At 37.0% G+C, this 21335-nt stretch overlaps 1 protein-coding gene across 4 annotated transcripts in view; it reads right to left on the bottom strand.

Annotated features, from left to right (window-relative positions):
* MPP7 (MAGUK p55 scaffold protein 7) overlaps nt 1-21335 on the bottom strand; it is a 160941-nt gene that overhangs the window by 120547 nt on the left and 19059 nt on the right. Inside the window, exon 1 of one of the 4 annotated variants that reach the window (XM_075492581.1) lies at nt 13637-13654. The exons of the other annotated variants lie outside the window; for them this stretch is intronic. The gene's annotated coding sequence lies outside the window, so the exon portion shown is untranslated. Of the gene's footprint in view, nt 1-13636; nt 13655-21335 lie in introns of those variants that run through there. 4 annotated transcript variants of the gene reach the window in all.

Below are 21335 nucleotides of genomic sequence, written 5' to 3'. Positions count from 1 at the left end.
CAGGAGCGGGGCAGAAGCCTCCTGGGAACAACTTCCAAAACTGCAAAATCCTAGAATTACAGCTCTCCAAGGGAACTGTTTTTCTGCATATCCCACAAATAAGCCAGGCCCCTTACCAAGGGAGGAAGGGATAAATCTTGCTCCCTGTCACCTGTGTTGTCAATACAGGAGGACCAGTAACAATGGACAGAAGCAGTCAGGTAAAACAAGAGGGTGGGAGGCAGTCGAGGAGTGCCAAGATGAACAGCCTTCGCATAATTTTAGCTTTAGTAGCTTCTTTCTAGCATCCTCTATTGCTTTTGAATGGAAGTGACTCCGTTTAGTCATGCATACATTTTATTTTAGTCAAGTTCATTTTTCTACAAAAGATGAGGTAGGAAAACCGATTCAAATTTGTCTTCATGGCAAGCATCATGCATTTGGAGACAGCATGCATGAAGTCTTGGTTCTACCTTTGACTTCCCACCCAAACCTCAATAAACTGCATAACAGTTATTTCTGAAAGGTTATTTTACAAGTTACTTAATATTTTTGGCACTTTCATGAATATAAATTGATTTTCTTCACATTTAAAAAGCAGGCTGAAGACTTTTGACTGATTTAAAACAGGTAAAAACATAAAAAGTATGAACCTAGCAATGTTACAAATGGGGGGACGATGACGACACATAAAACCAGGTTGTTTGATACAAGAAACACTCAACCTGTTTTTCTAAAGGATGCTACGGTTATGAAGACCGTAACCTTGATTTCCAAAACTAAATCAGCATGCCTGCAAATGGTATTTGAACTACCAGATAGAGATTTCATGTGGAGACAGGAAATTTGACAGCCATTCAGTCTTGTATTCATCATGAGGCCTCAAGTAATTGAACGACTAGGGACATGTATACAAGTCTCCAAAACCTAGTCAGCACAGGAAATTGCCAAAGGAGGTTTTCTAGACTGGGAGAAGTAAATCTGTTTTGGTAGACAAAATCTGAATTGAAAACGGTGGTCTACTCTCTTGGAAGTTGTAATGTAATGAGATCTATTGAATCCTTAATCTCTTCTAAGGACGTTTCCACCTCCTCAATCACAGGGTCTCCGACAGGCTACTGGAACCTGCTGGCAGTTCCTGATGGGCTTCCAAAGCTGGTCAGCCACGCTTGTAGGCGGTACATGCACATTGTCCACAGGAACCCACAAAAAATCTTAAACTGGAATTACTGCATAGAGGACATGACACACAAACGTGATGGAACTTCAGAGGCACTGCAGAAGCAAGAAGCTGCCTCTTACTCACTCAGCTGTAGGTATAATGGAAACGAAAAGAGTGGAAAAAAACTCTGGGTATGGAGTCCAATAAAAAAAATAGGAGTATCTACGGCAGCTACCAAATGTCAGAGAACATGGACTGTCCCAAACTGAAAAGGATAACAGCTGCCTTGACTGACTTTTTCCTCATCTTGCCATCATATCAAACTTCAGCCATCAGAAGAATTTAAGGCTTCTGCATAATGTTTTTCTGTATAATGTTCTATCAGTGTTCTCCATTTTGTTTAGTTTATGTATAGCTTACACCACAGGGATGTTAGAAACAACCACACTTTGTTAAAAGGCTTTGAGAATAGCAGCTGTGAATTTAGACCTGCTTAAGCATCCATTGAGAATGTAAAACTGCTTGACTTTCAACATGCATTTGTGGGGACATCTTTAATAAATATTTAGTTTGGAAAAGCCATACCACTGAACTCATTATATCTTGTAGTGTGCCATGCACTTGCATGGCTCAAATTTAACTGTGAAGCCCCAAAGACTCAGAAAAAGAGATGTCTCTGGTTTCTTCTACTTACAGGAAAATTTTTACAAATGGACAAAAAAATGATGATCTAAATGATAAAACCTACAACTACTATTAAAAAAGAGTACTGAAGAAGTCATGTGCTGAAAAACATTAAGACATTAGAGATGGATCCTGGTTATTTCCGAGCGTGCTCACGTTTCGCTGTAACGAACAGTTTGACCAACACCAGAACAAAGCAAGGCTGATTTCCAGTGGCCTTCCTGACTGTGGTGTCTACACTACATGGTTGGGCCTTTACAATTTTATTCTCTTCCTCTTCAAGGACGAGCTCCTGCTAGACCCTTCCGTCACTGGGTCATTAACAGAAGACACACAACTCCAATCACTACCTCACCACCCATTTCCAAAAACATGCTAGAAACTCATATATTGAGACCTTTTCTCTTCTGTCATGTTTGACTGAATTTGTTCAAAGGGCTCAGAAGACAGGCAGGAGAGGGAAAAGAGAGCACAGCATAAGATTTGCTTCCTTCACCACTTCAGCAATAAATAGGTTCCTCCTCCTGAAGAGCTTAATCCTGCATCAACTGAAAAAAATCTCACTAGACACACTACCTAGACACTCCAATAGCAACACTGAAATTGGTATCCCAATTTTCTTCTTCCAGACTGTTTTCCGCTATGATATTCCTTCACCCAGATGGGGACCATAACACAAAACCTGTTTATCTAGATACCACCTTTATCTGAATCCTCTCTAAATACAACCACGAAGTACATTCTTTCAATAATGAGTCAATCTAACAGAGAACAAAAAATACAAATAAAATATAGACTCTATTAAAATATAAAATATATTGTAGGTAATACTTATTAATGTATATATTAATTATAATCTATTGTACATTAAAAGTTTTAGATCCTTGCTGCCTTAAAACATAGCCATGCTACAAGTGAAATATGTTCAATAAGCAGCAACATTGCAACAGCGGCAAGACTGTTTGCAACCTGCACCTTGCCTCTCTTTAACACAAAAATCCCTACATGAGCTCTGTCCAGACTCAGATTTTAAATGTCAGTCTTGGAATTGAGCACATTCCTTTAAATGCATGAAAACATTCCTTTAAATACATACACTAAAGCTACCAGTTTAATTTAAAACAGCATCACTGTAGTCGATGTCAGATACCCTCAGACAGATCCAATTTTCTGCAAATAAAATGTACCAACTGACAGAATAATATTAGTTTAATAAACTAGTTTAATAAAGCTGTTCATTATGTGACCTAAACTATGTCTCAGATCAAAGGTTGCTCTTTCGGTTTGAGTTACTGGTTTGGGCACACTTTTAACACTTTTCCCCTAGCTGCAAACCATTCCTTTTCTTGGAAAATACCTGTCAGCAGGTACCACAGCCTCTCCATTAATAACCTGCACAAACAGTTTTGTTCTGGCATGGTTTCTTGACAGTCTGTTTGAAAAAAGTAACTAAAGTAAATGATAAACTTTACTGTTTCCCCAAAATACTGAAAAAATTGACAACTTTTAACATTTTCTATAAATGAGAAAGGTCAGCAAAACCTGCTCCAATGAGTCATCTGATAACCTCAACGCCGCCTAACAATTACACATGCTTTGCACCAAAGGGCTCTGCAGCTCCAGTTTTAGAAATATACTCCATATTTTAGTGTTATAATGCAGTTTGATCCCTCATCTACAAAAGCTGACAGAAAATCTCTGATAGAAATAAACCCAGGATTAAGGCCATGCTTAATAAAATCGTAAATATTTAATTGATTAATTTAAATAGTTTAGTCAAGTATTTGTGTCAACAGCATAATTTACTTTAGTCCTGTGGCTCAACAAAACATGCATGTACCAATTCTGAGGTCTGTTAAATAGCCATGTCCAAAAATCATCCTCAGAAATACATATTCAAATACTATTATTTCAAAGTCAGAAACATCCCCCAGAATGTTAGAATGTTATTTCAGACTCAAAATTTTATACACCTCTAGAGGCAAATAAGGCACAGATGTTTTACAGTGCTTCCACATTTTATTACAGAAGACAGAAGTTTTGACCACCCTTTCTCTTTCAGATTAACTAATCTTCTGAACACTTCTCCTTTGTGCAGCATAACTTTCCATAACCCACTTGGGTCAAAGTGTGATGATTTATGTTTTTGATGGAGAAGATGGGTAAAGGGAAAAGATGAATGAATAATTAAACAGTATGTATTCTTTTTTTCCGAGAAAAAAAGGCAGAATAAACGCCACTTTCTTAACATATGTTTTTATAAAAAAAACCCTCACTACAATAATTTTCATTTTAATCAGTTTCGGGTTGCTTTCTTTAATGTGAGGTTTTAAAATTTAATATGAGCAATCTGAAAAGTATATGCCTTTAGCTCAATTTTGGAAAAAGTTTTGATTTATTAAGTGGTAATTTATTAGTTGCATCTTGAGTGCAAGTAACAAAAAACTTCCTTACATGTACATGTGCACAGTAAAAACAAAGTACCACACATGGACAGAAAGCTAGTCAGAGGAAATATGTGTGTTTGATTTCCAGAAGTTTACAAACTTTGCAAGCCAAATTTCTCTGGGATGCTAACTTTGTAGAAGAGAACAAAGGTGAAGCTGAATAGCCAGGCAGTGACACGTTCCAGAGCCTCTGCACTGCTGGTACATCAAGCACACCAGAAACTCCCTGCAGTTTTCTGTTCCTCCCTGTTAGGTCCCTGTGGCCATTCTTCATGCTTGAATTCTCTGATTCCATCTAACTCCCAAGTGCCACCACAAAGCTCTCCTCGTGCCTCGCACCCTCCCCTCCTCCTCTTCCTCCTCGGCAAGCTCTGGGAGCACCATTGCATCCAGCCTGCTGTGTGATTTGTCACCCAGGGCACGCTTCCTTCCAGTTTTATTTTCATTATCTTCATTTTCTCCATACCCTTCTTTCTAGGAGTGAAGCTCTCCCCTCTCAGACCTTGCTGTCCCAATTCCACCTTGCAGTTTCTTGCTTCACATCTATATCCATCTTACCCTCTCCCTGGGTGACACTGCTATGTCCTCACTATTCTTGTCATGAATTCATGATCCTCCACTAACAAAACTTGCTTTCACCCCTCTCTTTACAAACACTCCCACCTCCTGACACTTTGCTTTTACTTCCCTTACAGTTTTCGCTTTCTCCTGTCTCCATTTCCACTCCTGTCCCACCACTGCTGCAGCCCTAATGACCCTCTCTATTTTTCACACCATTGCTTTCCAAACCTAGATTCACTTTCCAAATCTATTCTTGACCAACAAATCCTCGCTTTACTACTCTCCAAATATCTCCTTTAATGCTTTTCCCTTTCTTCTAGAACAGGGATTAGTCTAGTTCACAGAGGCAAGAAACCTTAAGTTTATGACACATGTAAGCAGTCGCAGATAGGAACAGATCAGATGGGGAGATTTTTCTGCCTGCAGCTCTGTACTGTCTCCAGGCTGGAACCACCCTCAGAGCAGGACTTTCCTGTGTTCTGAGTTACATGTAATCAACGCTCAGTAACATCTGGAATACTCCCTAAAAATTTTGGAACCAATCATATATATAGTTTCCAAAGTTATGCATAATAATTCAAAAGAGATTCGGTTAGTATTCATCTTTACTGCAACACTTTAAGCTTGATTTGCTCCATGAGTACAGTCACTCTGCACATTTTAGTTATGTATGAATTTAGTTAGCAGAAAATAGATCAATTAGAAATAATTGTAAGTTTTGTCTTGCCAACCTATATAGCCTACGTTACATTCCCACTGCAATCAGAGTGCCAGCCTCTGAGACTCAAGCTGTATTTTCAAGTTTAAAAGCCACTTAATTCAAATCTGAGATACTGATGGATGAAGAAGAGTCAGATTCAAGGCAAGGGGTAAACTGTATGTCAAGTTCACACTGCAGTGAAGACAAGCTCTCAGATTTCACTTCATTTGGCCAAAAAAAATCATATTCAATCTTTATGAAAAAAATAATTTAAAATTATAAAAGGTCAATAAACACAAATGGTTAACTTGGCAGTGCTACCTACATGAAGAATTTTTTCTGTTTTTCTTGTTCAATTCACAGCTTAATACATTACTTTATGTCTTAATGTATACCAGGAAAACACAGGATATGCAAAGAGTCCAAGTTGTCCAAGTTAATGTTGCTGTTGGAAACTTAATGTTTGCATTTCCTGGATTTTGCAATTTTAACTAGGTGAACAATACTGCATTGATTCTATTTTGGCATTTGCTACAAATAAAGTATTTTTTCTTATTTTGTCTGAAACTGTATAAATCAGAGCTAAGCGGTTTGATAGTGAACCTTTGACATTTTTTGTTATTCATAGTGGCCTCTCCAACTACATATCTTGCAGTTTATTAGTCAATGACAAAGGTGATGCTATACAAATCAGTAAGCATACCTGCTCCAGCAAGTGTAGCTAAATAGAAGCATAGAAACATTTAAAAAAACCTGATGCTTTGTAAATTAAAATACTGTGCATACAGAATTTTGATGAAGGAATGGAAAAATATTCTACAGTAAAAATGTTTCTTTGAGATGGTGGTATTGAAGATTCCCTAATAGCACCAGAGAACTTAAAACAGGAACATTCACTGTTTATGTGCATGTTGTATACTCCCTTACGCTCCTGTGAGAAGGTGTAACCAGAGGCAGTTCAATCTTCCCTCTGAGTTCAAAAGCTAAAATACTTAGGAAGTCCAAAAGATAGAGGGATGGCAGGTAACTGAATTCAGCTAAGTGCAGCTACTTGAGGAACCACATATATTGTACAAAAATTATAGTCACTGCAAAGTAATTGGTCTATTCATGTGTGCTCATATTGATGTGTGCTCCTTGCATTATTAGTACCACTGAAATGGTAAGATAAGGAACAGAACAGTGGCTAGGGCTCATCTGGCAGCTCCTATTTTGACAGATGATTTAAAGGCACAACACAGAGAGGTCAGTTGAATACTTTTTTTTTTTTAATCATCCTGCATTCTCAGAATTAGGAAATTCACTGGTTCCCCCCCCCCTCCAACAGCTAAGGCAAGAGATCTGGCCCCAGTGCTACCTTTTCCAGTCAGGTTCCTACCCTTGGGAATGATGTTCCATGAAAGACTCAGGTGCTGCCCTACCAAATTAAAATATCTACAGAACTATAACATTTTCCTGAGGGTTTGCAACATTGAAGAGGCTATGAAAGACTGACTGAATAAACAAAACAGCAAGGAAGCCTCCTCTCTCCTACCGCTCCCTAGATGGATGGGAAGGGAGGGGAGGAAAGGGGTCACAATAAACACATCAACTGTAAAGTCCTTTCAAAGTTCTTAAAAGACCCCAGTTCCCCTTTCTAAACGTATGATGATTTATAGGGCTTTGTACCAAGTCACCATCAAGGACTCACATTACTATTAACAGATGTGAAAAGCTCAGGTGGGACTTAAAACGAAGAGACATATTGGAATTGCAACTTACACCTACATTAACCATTGCTGTCATGACCATACCAGCAATACCACTTTGATGGAGAGGAAATCTGCTGTCTGTGATGGTACAGAGCAAGGCTACAGAAACATAGATACTGCACTCAGAGCAGAATCCAAATGGGCATCTGAGGGTCGAACGAAATTTTACCATGACTGCCAAGATACCAGAAAAACATTTCTGCATGTAAGTGTTCAAAATAAGATATTTTTTAATGTGATGAATTGAGAACATTACCATTAACTTTCAATTTAAAGCGCTCTAAGCCAGGAGAGGGAGCTCCTGCACTTTCCGAATAAGTCAACATGGATTTCATCTTGTCTTTGGTAATAAGAAAGCAGCAATCTTCATCTCGTGCCACACACAGGTCTGCATCTGGTTGCTTAAAAAGCAAATATACAGGAAGAATCTAATATGAAACTTTAAGATATATAATGCTCTAATTATATGTGAACGATATAGATTCAAAAAATCGTTTAAAGTTAGCTTTATTTCCCCTCCTCGTAAAAGTGATCATTTTCACATTACATAAACATAAAGCTGAAATAATTGTCTGCAAACTGTTTAATAAGTGAAATTACATGATCTATAAACAATGACACAACAGGTATGAAAACCCACTGAATTTCCTAACAGTGAAGTGGTGTTCTTCCTATCTTTAAGTTCAGTTGAACACATATCTTATCTAGAATTACAAGAAATAAGGAACTGGATTTTGATAATTTTAAGAAAGTTAGGAACGTGAAGAAGTGCAAATTAAAACAAATGTTTGCAATTTATTGCTGCAGAATATGGAAGTGTTGTATTTTGTCAATCAATCTTTTTATGAAGGTGGTTTTTAAAAATTTCAATCCAGAATATTTATTAATAAAGCACTTATTTTTCTGCTTTTCTAATGAAGATAAATGACAAGTATTTCACAGATTTTGTGGCCTGGTTCCTTACTACAAAGGCAATATTTACCCAAAATGAAAGTAGACCACAAAAAAGTCAAAGGGGACAAAACACAAGGTTTCATAGCGTGCTTCATCAGAACACATTCCTTATACCAGATTCATCCAGTTATACCAGTTACATTTTCTAGGTTAAGGGAAAAGTCATGGAATAAAATGGATTGGATATTTAAAAGATCTTGCTACAGTGAATTTCTAAGTCACTTCTCTTCAAAGTACACATACATAGTGAATTGCCTGGTTTGCAATTGAACTAGCACACCCTAATCTTGGAGATAACGTGTTCTCTTTCAGTGAAAATAAACTCATCCATGTGAGATTATTACATGTTCCTTTTTTTTGTAAAAACTGTTTACTGAAAATGGAATAAAACCCACTATAAATGTCCAAGACTGAGCCAGTCTTTACTTTTGTCTGTAACAGTCTAGTAAAAAAAGTCCAAGAAATTTGTTCCCATTGAAAGAAGTTAATCTGTGAAAACTTCTCACTAGAAAGCATATGCCAGTTTGAAGAGGAAAGATGTCTAAGATGTCAGATGCAATTTGTTGTGAATATAGGAAATCACATATTGCCATTTTCCAGTGGTTTGAGTTCCAGGTAAGCACTCCAGTTTCCCACTTCACATCCCCTTCTGCTATTTTGATCAAGATTCTCAACCTTCCAGGTTCCCAGACCAGCACTTTGGACCTTGATACATGGTTTCATTTTCCCAGGGGAAAAGTGACAACATTCTGGGTTTCTTCTCAAAGCAAATTTCTTCCGCTCCTTACTGATGACTGTATTAGCATTTCCCACACAACTCTCAGCTTAATCAGAAACATAAAACTTAGCATCATCATATTCCAGCAACCAATTAGCCATCTGGTCTATGTAACTTCTAATTTGACAATCTTCATATGAGTAGATTCTGCTGTATATCAATTCTGTTTTTAAGCTTTGTGCTTAAAAACAGAATTGATATGCAGCAGAATCTACTCATCAATGACAAAGTCAGTCTAAATGCAATAGTCTGTTCTACAAAATCTGGAAATTTGGCCTCATGATAGAGAATAATGATGCTCAGAATTTTCCCATTGCATCTGCTGTGACCTTCAAGTAGGGTGGTGAAGGAGGAGAGGAAGAAAAGCCATAAAGATAAAAAGCAGGGCAAAAGCAGCAGAAATACTTGCTCCCAAATTTCACACCACTGTCAGCTTTTACAGTATAGCAATATAATTATGTAGTCTAAATTTCATATAGTTTCATAACGACTCTTCTCTCACTCATCGGTAGGCTTCAGATTTGTGGAAAATATTACAGTATAACTATTTTTCATGGTATATTATTTGCCAAAATATCACTGTCACAGCTCATTTCAGGTATGGTGGTATGATTAAAGCATACTAAGAGGGTTTTGACATGTAACTTAATTTTCACGAATATTGTGATTGTTACTCATAACATTATAAACTAGTTTAAACAAACATTAGGACCTAGAAGTTAATTCCCTAAAAGTTATTAAGTGGATACCAAAAGATATTTCATCATTATGTAACCCACCAGTTTGAAACAAAACAAAACACCACCTTTCAACTAAAAGTAATATACCCATCATCAGCAAGGGAGTGGCAAGGAAATGGAAGTACAAAAGTACATAAGGACTCTGGAAGCATTTTTCAGTGCGGACTAAATTCTTGCATCCAACAGCTCAATGGAAAAAACAACCGAACACAGAGAATACAATGACAACACACATCTGGTAGTCTGTTAGGCAAATGGACTAATGAGTTTGATTAGTGCTGATCAGATAAAAGGTATATGTAGGATTTTTACTGGCTAACGTTTTGACCAAAACTTTAGAGATTTAAATTAATTTTTTCAAAGGGAAATTTCTCTTCATTTAAACGTCAAGCATAGGTTTTAAAAAAATCATGTTCTTTTGAAATAACTCAGTTTTAAATATGTTGTTACTCAAGACTTTCTTGAAGCCCAAGGCTGTACTTCTTCAAGGTCAGCTCCTCTGGTCATTGAAGTTTCTGCTACAATGCCATTGCCTCTGCCCTGCCCCTAGCTGAGAAAGTATGGCAGCAGAGAGGAAGAAAGAAAACTGTTTTCACACCATTTTCTAGTGTGAAAACAAGTAGGAGTAAGAGAGACTCATAATTTCTCAGCTTGTAGATACAATCGCAGCTTACTGAAGTAATAACTAAGTGCCACATCCCACTATTTCAAGTAGAGAATGTACACAAAAACGAACAGATAAATGATAATAACCAATTTCAAAAAAACAAAAAACCAAGGGTTAATCATACATGAAATGTACAGGTAAGTATATGTAAATAATCAAATAGTGCATTTTGAAGATCAGCAGAGTGTGCTTCTGTGTTGAATATATATCACACATGTTGACACAAAAGAGGATGAACAAGAGTTATTAATCTTCTCCCTCCTCTTCTGGCCACATGCAAAACCCCTTCAGGCCCTTATGAACTACAAACTACTGAAAAAAAATCAGAACTAGGAGTTCTAGCTTAGCAAGCAATGTAAAAAATACAGTGTTGATAGGTGATTATTCAAAAAACCTCTTGTGTACTGATATGCTCGAATAATATAGAATAACCACACTGGGCATGGCCCAGCCTCTAACCTCCCCACAGTCACAGGGAACAGTAACAACAGGGTTTGCAGAATATCTAACTCACTAAACACCCTGTGATAACTCTTGTCACTTTTAGTACAAAAACCGTAGTATCTACAGTATGTCAAAGATCAAAGTTATTAGTAACATCACGGGTGCTTGTGCAATAGTTACCAATGTGAAAAGGCACAGGTATTTGAAAAATATACCACTGCTGCATGAGGGGGAACTTAAAAAAAAGAGGAAAAATAAAAAAGCCTATAGAAATAACAAAGCCTTTAGTTGTAAATTTAACTCTGAATAAAAGAATAAAACACACCAACTAGGCACTCAGTAAGTTCTTCATAACCATCAAAAGCACCAAAACATGCTGTTCAACACTGGGGGGAGGAGATGGGTTGAGTTTGAGCTAGCCACCAACTCTTCTCCCTTTGCTATTGAGACCCAAGGAGTTTGACAACCCCCCAGCATCAGCTGGTCAGCTTGATTTCTGAAGCCAAACGCCAGTAATGACCAGCCCAACCACCATCTCTTGTACCTGACAACACCAGAAAGCAGTCACCCTGCTATTCGTAACCAGCCACTTCATGAAAGTGGCTTAGCAGGACACCGAAGGCCAGCAACAATTCTTCACCCTCTTCACTGAATCAAGGTAAGCAAGATCTGCCTGTGGTAAGCAGCTACACATATTTAATTGTTTTTGTCTCATCTTTCAACCCCAAATAAACCTACCCCTGCCTGTGGGTTTAAGACAATCTGCAAAACAAAGTCTTTATGTGTGCAAGAGAAGAGTATGAAGCTAATGGCGGGAAAAAAATTGTCCCGGCCCTCACTGAGAGCTAAAGGAAGCCCTGAAAACACAGTGCAAACAAGTATGATCAGTGAATTTGCTATAAGGTTACTTCCAAACTCTGCTAAAGACACCTGCAATATCCAATAGTCTCACCATAAAGTCTAGCTTGGAAGTAGAACATTGTTCCTCCTATAAAAATCTAGCAAGTACATCTTGAAACAACCTATGTTCTCTGTTAGCATTGGAGTTACCCCATATATCCAAGCCCGTATTTTACAGTCATAAGAAATCATTCTCCCTCCCTTCCCACTCCCCAAAATATACCCCATCTCACTCATTGTACAGGACAAATCACGCTCACTCAGTATTCACTTTGTCCTTACTGTCTGACGTATTTGCCTTATTTGCTGCAAACCCCCCCAAACACTGCTCTGAAGACAGGATGATCTTTTCCTTCTTCTGCATTTCCACGGCACCTGCTCAATATACCACAAGATATTGCAACATTATAGAAGTTAATTCTCACTTTAAAAACATAACTAAAAGTAAATGCATTTCAAAAGACACCTATTACTACAAATACCTAGTCATGGCCCAAACTGACAAAAAGGAAGAATCTATAAAAATATTCATACAATATAATTGTCTAAATTTCAAAGCCTAACAATACAATAAATTAAAATAGGCTCCAATGGACAGAGTTTTCTGGAGCATCACACTGGATTACTAACAGCCTTTTTACATATGCAGAGAATATTTCCTTGATTTTAAATCACTTAACCAGTTCAGTTCAATGACTAGCCTAAAATCCAAGTGACCAAATAGGAACTTCAACATGGGAATGCTTGTTTTCATTTTCCTGTATACAAATTAAAAAGTAAGCATGACAGGAAGATCTGCTTGTTCTACTCTCAAAAGATAGTAAATTGGATGTATTCTTTTAAATTATCATGGAGATTAGTATTTCACTTTTTTCATGAAACTATTTGCATATACACTAGATAAGTGTTCCCACAGGAATGCATACCAGAATTTTAGTTGAGATACAAAATTATTTATGACATTCTTTATACTTTGAATTCAGCAATGACTTACTGGCTACTTGCACAGAAATGAAGAGCAAAAACGTTATTATATTAAAAATGTAACAGTTTCCCATTATTCTTAGCAGTAAAAGGGCAAATAAAATTAGAATTTACTTGAAAACAAATTTCCAGATTCTTACATAAATTGTTGTCAAATCTGGTTATTACAAAACAATTTGGTTTAAATAAGTTCTCTGCACTATACTGTTGTTTTACAGATTTCATACCTTTTCAAAATATTAATGCAAGAGAGCATCACTCTACTTAATCCTCAAGTTCAAAGAGAAGGCACAAATGGGCTTAGGTCAGGAGTTCTGATTAATCTGTACTGCCCTTTTTGAGATGCTCTAATATTTAAGGGCATTTTAATGAAGACTTATATGCGCAACAGCACAGTTACAACTAACTTAAACCCTTGCTGAACAGACAGAGAGGACTTTTGCAAGCCAGAGTCCAAACACAAACTCAGGTATGTCTATTTAGCAGCATCTCTTGAAAAGTTTAATTAGTGTTTCTAGGTAATTTAAAGTGTGATTAAACTCACTGGAACAACTCAGTTGCAGAGGCAAGAACACGATGCAATTCTCTGTTCCAGTTATCCACTGCCTTAACGATACGTGACGTTCCCTTTCCCGCAACTTTTTGCAATAGCTATAAGCCTTACAACTTCAACAATAACTGAGATTGAGGCACCTGTTCAAAGACCATATTGTGTCATGTAGGACCATCAAAACATTTATACAAAAAGAACTGAATTAAGCTACAAGTGCAAATCTTAAAACTGGCCAATTTTAGTGCACCTGACAGCAATTTTAGTCATATTCTTTCAAATTTGGTTGTAAAGAAATACAGTTTCCCCGCAGTCTTCATACAAAAAGTACGTACTTTATCATGACAAATCATCAACGCCTACATGGTTCATTAGCTGAATGAAAGGGAGCTTTCTGAAACACTGTGCAAATCTTTCCCACCGGAGCTTACAGTAACTGGCAGCAGCCATTTGCCACCACCTAGGGAGACCAGCAGCAAGAGGGCACTACACCTGGACCGCAGGAAAACCGGCATTACTGGCTCTGCTGTGTATCCTTAAAGACCTTCTAAGCCCATTGATACTTGGCGGGCCACGGACGCAAAACTAGCTTAGCAGAAAGAGTGAAATACGGTGTAACCTGAAACATAAAAAGACAAAATTTCCCTGGCCCACTGCTAAACACCACACAGATATTCCAAAACTCGTTTAGTGTAAATCCCTTGGTCTCCACAGCTCTCCTTGCACTAGAAAGGAGAATCTTTCAAAACTGAAGGATAAAGTGCAAATTTTTTTCCTGTGTTTCCAGGAGATAATACACAAATCAGCCTAACACCAGAGGGAGAGGAAGATCTATATCCAGATTTCTTTATGTGCCACAAATGCGCTGTCTTATTTGTCAGCATGTGATGTTCTCCCCACTTGCAAGAAACTACATGTCTTCTTTAAAAGACCAGATCAGAAAAAAAACAAGTCATGGACAATCAGCAAAAAGAAAGTCACAGAAAGTCACATGTAAAGTTATGAAAGGACAAAAAAAACCCAAGGTGAAACTTGCTGTTTTATTAGTCCGCAGTAAGGCCCTGGGAGGCTGCCAAGTTAGTTAATCCAAATACACAAACAAGTTAATGATGACCTGAGGGAGCAACACTGGATTTACACATCGAAGGAAACACCATGTAGGAAAACATTAAGAAACTGCATGTATTTCAGAGCTCTATGCTATTATTTCAAAAGCTCTTTAATTCACCAGATGGAACTGTGTAACGAACACCGAGAAGCAGAGCCTCCCCAAGGAATCCTATTGCAGTCCCCATTCCCATCACAGGATGGGAATTCACAGCAGAAACTTCAAAGAAGTAAAACTAAGAAGTACCCTGGTTATAAGTGCTTTTGGAATACCCTACTGTGCACCTTCTGGTAGGACCAAAGGACCAAAATGGCTTATTGTGTTCAGCAAGTTCACATGATCTGAACAAGAAATACTTTATTTGTACTTTTTAAATTATCAGAGTGTAATGGAGAGACAAAATCATGACCTGCTCTGAGTTTCCATTCAACCTAGAATTTCCATATTTTAATTCCAGACAGCAGAGACCTGAATTCTCTAAAAAGGAAGGAAAGATACTTGTTCACTCCTGGCTTTAAAGATGCATGTGAAAACATTTTGACTCCCAGTCAATTGCTGACGCTAAGTAAAAAAAAAATTTGTCAGCCTCTCTGAGAACAGTGAAATTATCCACCTTCTGAAAATGTTTTCACACTTAACAGTGGGGAAAAAAAAAAGGCATTACTTCTAGTTTCATAAGTAGAGAGATCAGTTTACAACCTAAAGATGGGATCAGACTACTTATATAAATATGGGACAGAAAAGTCTACAAATCCACTGACAAACAATTCCTAAAATAATTGTGTCATGTATTGCCTTTTTCCTAAGCACGGTATAAAACAATTCCCTAAAATCATAGAAAAAAGGACAAGTATCTTGCCACTTTGCCCCAGAAAAAATAAAATAGGTTTTACAGTTATCAGAAAATATCTGACATGAACAGAATCACTGTAAGCCTTTTTGCTGCTACCTTCAGCCACATTCATATGCTCCACTGCATTTTTATTTCATTTTGAAGATACCGTAGAATGGAAGCAGAACTGAATCCAGTACTGATGGTCAATTTATTATGAATCGAGCGTCTCCCCACCAAGGCAACCCTTCTGCAGAATCAGGAAGTTCAGAATCCAGCTGCAAAAAGAGATTCCTACATTGCACTGAGGACAGGCTACTCAGTAAGAACAACTAGATTTTCTGTCAACACGATGTTTTTAATTGTAGGACAATCTCAAGTACCCTCAAAAACAAATATACATTTTACATGCTGAACAATCGCCCCTATAAAATAGATCCAAATATTAATTATTTAAAAGGAGTTTCTACTCTCCCTTCTTCCTTCTCACTGCTATGCCAGGTATTAAAATACACCTTGGCTCAATTTGTCTTTAACACATAGGCATATTCCAGTATTTTGGGGGCTATAATTTTGCTTAGTACCCTAGAAGCAGCTGTCCCAGTCTACTGTATTTCACGTAATTCAAGTAATGACATAACAAGCTTTGCTTTAATAGTTGATAGAAGCACCACAAAATGTTCTGCTGAGATCTTAAAAAGGTACACCTCACCCAGTGATCCCACCAGACTTCTCCACACTTCCTAAACCTTTTCATCTACGTAGTTGTATTTGGTTGTGTAGAGAAACTCAGTTGTCATTCAGGACAAGTTCATTTGTCACAAATCAGTGGTGCTATAATTGGCCTGTAGGAATGAAAATTTCTTATAACAATACTTAAAATATTATTTTAGTGAGTGTAAGACACCCACACTGTCTGTTTAGGCAGCACTCATTAGCCATCATCAAGTCTGAACCGCAACTAATGCAACAACGATTACTGGTCTTCCCCGAGAACTCGCCTGTCCCAATTCCCAGCACAGGGTGTGTACGGTAGGAAGGCTGAGCAAAACCTTGTAACCAGCTTGCACGCTCTACAGCCACCTCTTCGGTCCCACCAGGACAAATTGCAACCCAGGGATAACAGACTCATCCATTCCATGTCAACTGTGGAATTCTTATAATACTTTGACGTGATACTTTATGGAAAGGAGGTCAAGAGAAGTAAAACACCTGGGAAAGTACCCGACTTCTAGTTTAGTATAAAATTATAGATATTTAGAACTTATTTTCAGTCACTTATCTTAGGCTTCTATCAATCCAGAATGTATATGTAATGCCACCACTACTCTGTCCCTGTTTTGCTGCTTTCTGATCCACCTGTGAATAACATGCACACAGCCTGAAAGTTAGCTTTGTGTCCTCCACATGAAAGAAAGCCATGATAATCTAAAACTGTTTGATGACCCAAGCCCCCTAACCCACATTCTTCCACTGGTCTGACACTTCCACTTCCACAAAGGTCTGACACCACCTTCCCGCTCTTCAGCCAACTTCACATAGGAGATAACAGTAACTAAGAAAAACCCCAAACCCTTCAATACTTAGCCAGAGTAAAGGTTCGTGTAGTATAGAATCCTATCTTCAGGAAAGCCAGGACAGAATATCTAACACACACTGAAGATAACACAAGTAAAAATTATTTCCTCCCCCAGTGACCAGCAGCACAGCATCTGTTTGAATCAGACTGACTCTGGACTATTACCAGTAATACCGGTGGATTTGTAAAGTTCCTTGTTGAGCCCATTTTTTTATTTTGACTCTTCACAATATCTTGTGAAAATAAGTTCTATAACTTATGCCAGGTGTAAAGCACTTTTTCGCATTGTGTTTGGTACCCCAAATTCTCAGAAGTAGTGAATAAATAATTTCCTATTTATTTCCTCCCACTATTTATAATTATCTTTCATGTCTTCCTTCAAGCATCTCTTTTCCAAACAAAAATTAGTTTATTTACTTTTTTTTTCTTTTAATGGGGAAGCCATTTCATATTTCTGATGTTTCTTGTTACCTCTCTTTTCATTACACTGGCTAAATATCCCAGGAGATTTAGAGTTACATCAGTCCCAGAAAAGAAGCAAATGTTCAAGCATTCACAAAATTTTGGGGGGAAATAATTTTGCTCAGGATTTTAGAAACAGGCTGTGGATTTTTCTATTTCTTTTCTGTCTGTACAGAAGCTGAGGAACTTCCCAGCATCTCAGCAAGTATGTAGGAGTCAGGGCCCAACCACTGCCCATACACAATAACTGGGTCACAAAATTCAACACCCATCACATCATATGACTTGCACTGGGTGATGGAACAGGGACACATGCTCCACTTCTGATTACAAGATGCTGTATCACTTTTGTCTTTCTTGATTAGGGAAAAAGAAAGAACCCACAGCTTCACCACCCTACTGCAGAGTTATCCTCCTGGTCTCTAATTTTTTTAAGCCAAGCTATTTCTTGTCACCCAAACCTCAGAAGTGGGCCTTTTCTTCATAGTGCAATTCAAAAATACGCTTTCATAGTAATATATGTTAAAAGAAAACAGTGTTTGTAAAGCCTAATACATATGCATACACACAACATTTTTCTATGCTTATTCCAGCTGAAAGTGAAACAAAACGATTTACAGCAGGATGAGAGATGGCATAACAGTGCCAAGTGCAGTAATTCCAAACTGCATATGAAAGTAATCACAATCAGAAAAACTGTATTTTGAATAACATCATATAGGTTGTCACAATCAGTCATCAGCTATGAAATAAACATATAATAAAATAATATTTTGATATTGTGTTTAAGAACAGATGTATATAAGTCTGTTTTCCCTGGCACGTCTGTTGAATATGGCAAAGAAAACACGAGGTCCCCACCTGCAGCTTGTGAACACTCTATAATGCAACAACCAAGATCATTTATTACAAAAAGCTATCTTTCCAGAGTACTTTTTATTCATGGCATAACAAGGAAATTGCTATTTTGAAACAAATTAAGTTTTGACACACATAATGGCTAACTAACTTAAAACCCTAGAGCTACCATTTGATACTTTCTATAAGATGTTTCTGCTACAGAAGATTTTTCCCTTTTAGCAAAGATGTTGATAAGTTCACACATTAAACCACAACTCTCCATCACATAATAAAGCCTTCAAATGCAACACCTCCTTAAGCTAGTCATTACAAGTTACACACTACAATCACTTCTTAATTGATCTAGAAATAAATACAATATTGATGAAAGTGCTAAGAAACACATTTAAGACAGCAAATATCTAATGGAGAACAGAGAAAAACAAGAAAGGATTCAGAATGCTCATTAAAATGAAAAATGCCTTCTGCGATTACTCAATAGGAAGCTGAATACAACTATTCACTGGAATTAGCAAATTAAGTTTGCCTTCTTTTCTCTGAATTCTATTAATATACAGACATCATGACACAAAAGAAGTCTGCACATGCACTTGCACGCGTTCTTATTTTGTTTTGAACTGGGACGTCTTGTCTTTGCAAATACATTTAGAGAGGCACAAAAACATGATTACTTCTGCCTTTAGATGCATCTTCTTTCATCTGTCCTACACACTTCCCTATATTAAATTTGTGACCAATTCCTATATAAATTGGTAGAAGTTTATGCACACTAAAAATAATTAAGAACCAGCTAATTGTTTATATGACTGTTAGAAAACAAATTAGAAAATTCCTGGGTTTGGTTCCCATTTTGTTTCTTGGACCTTATATAATCATAGTTTCTAGTACGATCATACCTTCATGTTTTTTCTCCATACCTGATCAGCTTAACTATTTGAAAAGAGCAATTTAATTTAGACTCGGGAGTTGTACTGCTAAAGTAATTACGTTCTATGTAAGAAAACATTCAGATTCTTAATCCCTTAGCGTCTGTAACTAACACTGCAGCCTGTGACTTCAGATCCCTTGACTATGAAAGATTTGGGTTGGACACATTGTAAAAAGATTGTGCGTTTGGTCAACAGTTTCAAGACAACTCCTTCAGAATTTTACTTGTGATTAAGATCTAATTCCAGGCTAACAAACTACATACTGCCCACCTTTGAAAAGCTATCAGCTTTAACTGGAACTACGAAATTAAAGTACATATCCTAAAAGTTACAGTGCAATGTTACTTGCAATCCAAAATACCTGCATGCTCTGAGTGCTTAGAAAGCAACCATCCAGTTATGTGACACGATTTTGGGACCGCCATACAAAACAGATGCTTTGGAAAGACGCAGAGACCTTCCCTCAGCACTCCACTGCAGAACACAAGACCACCGTTACGCTGGAGTCAAGCTTGCCTTCTGGTTTAAGAACAGTAGCTGCCTTGCCTTCATCAAGGTCTTTTTACATGTAAAAAGGGGAAAAAAAAAATTAAGGACTATCAGAAGAAATGCATTCATTTTATTTACATCTCAGGAACGTCCCCCTCAGGGCAGCATGACAGAAAGCTTCAAGACATTCACGTGAAGATTTAAAGGCAGTCATTAAGGGCTGATTGGAGGTGGACCCCTATATATCAACATGTTGCTGGTGAGTTAATGACAGGCAGGATAGCAGTAGACAATGAAAGGACTTTGAAGGGAGGTCTGGTACCCTGTATATAACTTGGTAAGAAAGAGAAATCCTGCAGAAGAAAAGAAAAAGAAGAATGACATGGTATAAGCAACAGCCTTGTAAAATCTTTGCAGCAGAACTGTGTTGCAGAGAAGCATGACTAGATGCTAGGTATTACAAGAGAGAAGAATGCTGCAGTAATTGACAAAAGAGATTATGCCATCCAAAATACTTTCAATGTTTAAATCCATAAGAAAGAATATATCTTATAGCTATTATTACAGGATTTGAAATGACTAAGACTTAAATATAGCCTTGACATGATGCTGAATTTGGAAAATATTTTCCTGTTTATGAACTCAAGTAAGAGACAGAATAATGGCATCATTCACAGAAAATCAAGAAAGGACATAAGAGGAATTTTAGAAATGGTAATGAAATTATGGTATGAATTGTATTATTCAAGACAGAAAGTAATGTGCTTTTTAAAATTACAAGTTTAAGAGTTTCCAATAATTTACTTGAAAACTAATAGTAATAAAGTAATAATACTAATAAAACTTTCCAGTGAAATTTAACAATAACACAATTTTTTTTTAAAAGTTGACAATATATATTCAGACATTGCAAGCAATGAAAAATTTACTTTACGTTTTTGTAACTGATATAATCATAGTTTTAGCTAGTGACTGTATGTCAGAAGAATTAATCTTAAGCAAGATGATGGTGTAGAAAAAACAGTCTTGAACAAATTGTTTCACAATCTGCATCCAAAACACATATAAAAAGGTGGAAGCACTAGTGTTGATCCAGGAAAACAAGGCACAAATAATTAAGCCTTTCTAAATTAAACTTATTTTTGTGCACAAAAATATTATTAATGAATAATTACAATAATAATTATCATTAATGCTTTTTTAGCTTTTCATTGAACTCAACAACATGGTTAATAAAAAACAAGGTTTTTTACTTCCCTCAGATCAAACTAGAATTCATTACCTTCTTATTTTTTCTGTCCCCAACAGATCAACTAATACAATACTTTTATTTGCTATTGTCTCTAGGGAGTGAGCAACTGAAAAAATGGGAAGAGGAAGCTATTCCATTAAAATAGTCTTAAAATAGTATCTCTCTAGAACGATCCGTTTCAATTTTCAAAAAAAATCCTACTGCTGTGTTACTTTCAAGTAATGATTTATTGGGGAGGATGCCTCTGTAGCTTCTAAGTTAGGACTGACATTTGAACAAGACAACCAGGCACAAGTAAATAAAACTGGAGTAAGCCTAGTTTTCGATAAAGACAAGAAGGGTACTTCTATCATCACTCAAAATTTGGGAGAGACAGGTTTCTTCTACTCCACTGAGTCCAATGAAAGCAATGCACATTCACAAGAACTTCTAAAACAATGTTCTTCAACTAAAATCACTGTTCTCTTACTCCTTTTCTGACAGTTTCATTATGGTTCAGATTTTCATTATGGTTATGAAGAG

This window comes from Mycteria americana, chromosome 2 (genome assembly GCF_035582795.1).
Source record: "Mycteria americana isolate JAX WOST 10 ecotype Jacksonville Zoo and Gardens chromosome 2, USCA_MyAme_1.0, whole genome shotgun sequence".
NCBI lineage: Eukaryota > Metazoa > Chordata > Aves > Ciconiiformes > Ciconiidae > Mycteria > Mycteria americana.
The sequence above is the reverse complement of the archived record's forward strand: the minus strand, read 5'-3'. Positions and strand labels throughout refer to the sequence as shown.